Source organism: Suricata suricatta, chromosome 5 (genome assembly GCF_006229205.1).
Source record: "Suricata suricatta isolate VVHF042 chromosome 5, meerkat_22Aug2017_6uvM2_HiC, whole genome shotgun sequence".
In the NCBI taxonomy this organism is placed as follows: domain Eukaryota; kingdom Metazoa; phylum Chordata; class Mammalia; order Carnivora; family Herpestidae; genus Suricata; species Suricata suricatta.
This window is the reverse complement of record NC_043704.1, coordinates 49,664,223-49,667,371: the sequence shown is the minus strand read 5'-3', so window position 1 is coordinate 49,667,371 and position 3,149 is coordinate 49,664,223.

Sequence of the window (3,149 nt, the reverse complement as noted above, 5' to 3'; positions counted from 1 at the left end):
TTATTTCTACAGTCAAAAAGTGGAAACAAACTTCCATGGACTGAATGTGCCTTCCCCAAATCCATATGTTGAAATCTTACCCCCACCAGTGTGATGCTATCAGGCAGTAAGGTCTCTAGGAGATGTTTAGGTCGTGAGAGAGGAGTGCGCATCAGTGGAATTATAAAAACGCCCAAGGAGGGGCTCCTGGACGGCTTGGTCAGTAAGGCATCTGATTTTGGCTCGGGTCATGATTTCAGGGCTCATGAGTTTGAGCCCTGTGTTGGGCTCTGTGCTGACAGCTCACAGCCTGCAGCTCGCTTTGAATTCTGTATCTACCTCTCTCTCTGTCCCTCCCCAACTCATGCTTTGTCTCTCCTTCTCCTTCAAAAATAAATATTAAGAAAGGGTGGGGGGTCAAGGAGCTGTCACTTCTACCACATGAGGACACAACCATTTATGAACCAGGAAGCAGATATTCACCAGACACCAAATCTGCTGTTCATCAGTCTTGATCTTCCCAGCCTCCAGAACTGTGAGAAATAAATACTTGTTAAGTCACCTAGTCTATGGTATTTTTTTTAATGTTTATTTATTTATTTTGCAATAGAGAGGGAAAGAAAGAACATGCAGGGAAGGGACAGAGAGGGAGACAGAAAATCTCAAGCAGGTTCCACACTGTTAGCACAGAGCCCAGTGCAGGCTCAAATTCAGGAACCATGAGATCATGACCTGAGCTGAAATCAAGAGTCAGGCACTCAACTGACTGAGCCACCCAAGCACTGCTATGAATGAATTGAAACACAACCCACATGTCCATCAACTGATGAATGCATAAACAAAATGTGGCACATGCAGACAATGGAATAGTTTTCAGCCACAGAAGAAATAAAGCACTGATACATGCTATAGCATGGATGACCCTTGGAAACAACATCATCCTAAGTGAGGAAGCCAGACATGCAAAGTCACGTATCGTATGGTTCCACTTATATAAAATGCTCAGAATAGAAAAATCTATAGATACAGAAAACAGAATAGTAGTTTCCAGGAGCAGGGAAATGACTACCAGTGGGTGTGGGATTTGTTCTTTGGGATAATGAAAATGTTCTGAAATTCGATAATGGCAATGGGTCACAACCTTGGGAACACACTAAAAGCCACTTCATCATATACTTTCAAATGGTGAGTTTTATGTGATGTGAATTATATCCCAGTAAAATAACCAAAGTAAATAAAATTTTTAAGATGCTAAGGGCAGAATATAGGTAATGGGAAGATTTTAAGTAAGTAGCTCTTACGTAAAATCATTTCAATGTTTCTGTGTATTTGAAAATGTAAAATATTGTGAAAAGAATTATGGGCCTGAATTTCCTGATATTTTCCTATTTCATGGCCTGGATTTTAATGGACTTTTCTTGCTTAGCAGAACTTTGAATCTGATCACATCATGACTCACTCAACTCACTTTCTTAAGCACTTGACAGGCAGGCATGAAGAGACACACCAACATGGCATGCAAAGTGCTTTTAAGAAGCACCTCGCAAGTTACAATGGCAGAGAGTATGGAGACCCTGCGTGTGGCTCGTCCCTGAAATGCAGCTAGACCAGCACCAAAACATTTGAACACCTGGAAATTGAGCTGAGGATTAATGCAGGACAGTACACAATCTGAGCCACAGAACTTGACAGGTACACGGTGCAGAGAGGTGAATTGGGGGAGAGATAAGGCGACAGAGGGTAGAGAGCCATTTTTTCAGAGAGAGGACACAGAAAGAGAAAGGAGAGGGCAGTGCATCAGTATTGCTTAAGAAAAGCACGCCCCTTGAAGGTAGCTGGAGTGAAAGAGAGACAGAGTGAAAACACTCGCAGGGAACTGAACAAGAAATCTGTCCTCCAAAACCATTGAAAGGGAGAGAGGGGAGGGTTTCAGTACCACCAGGACTCTGTAAACAGTAGAGCGCAGAGTCTGAAGATTCAGAGTCTGGCCGTGCCTGGTGGTGCTCTGGTGAGGAAATAGAATGAATCCCCAGGAGCAGACAGTATGATCCAAGGGGTCTATGTGCCACACGGGGAAAAGCAGTTGCCCTGCTTGAAGAGCATTTCGTAGAAGCCATATTGCCTCCCCATGGGCAACGGTCACAGTGGACCCTGGAGAAGAGCCACGTTTGCTGGTATTGAGAAAAAGATATCAGTGCATTGAAACTTGGCGCCAGATGTGTGTTGTGATTTGCCACAATCTCTGAACCCCTGCCACTGTGCTCTCACATGAACATTTTCTGGGGCAAACTGGCACCGGCCATTGCTCAGTGAGACCGTCTCCCAAGGAGTCAGAGTGGGTTTATGCCACAGGGGTCTCTGAAGTGTGGGGTTTTGAAACACAACCCCATCTGAGAATAAAAGCTGGGGGTTGGTGCCACCTGGCAGGTGGATAGCTTGGACAAGGACAGGGTAGAGGCAGGGTGTTGACAGAGGCATGAGACAAAGGAGGGGTGCTTGACTGCAGGTCGGTGAGAGTGCAAAGTTCCTGTGCCAGAGCCCAGGGAGCTAGGCAAAACCATTTCACCTCTACTGAGCACCTGCCTGTGCTGGTGCCCACATTTCCCCCCAGGAAGCTAAGGAGCGCCACCTAGTGGAGAATGGAGCCATCACGCCAAGCTCCCCCCAACTGCACCCTTCAGCCACATCGCCCAGAAGACCAGTACAGATCCCTCCACATGCTTAGTGAGTGGACTCTAGTGTGCCTCAGAGTGTCAGTCCTAAGGGAAACCACATGAGATACCACCTCACACCTGTCAGAGTGGCTAAAATCGACAACTCGGGAAACAACATGTTGGTGAGGATGCAGAGAAAGGAGAACTCCTTTGCAGGACTGGTGGGAATGCCAACTGGTGCAGCCACTCTTGAAAACAGTATTAAAGTGCCTCCAAAAATTAAAAATAGAACTACCGTATGACCTAGTAATTGACCCCCCTAGATATCTATCCAGAGTATACCAAAATGCTGATTTGTAGGGGTACTGTACAATATTTATAGCAAATGACTATTGACAATAGTCAAATTATGGAAAGAGCCCAAACATTTATCAACTGATGAATGGATAAAGAAGTGCTATATATATACAATGAAATACTACTCGGCGATCAAGGAGAATGAAATTTTGCCATTTG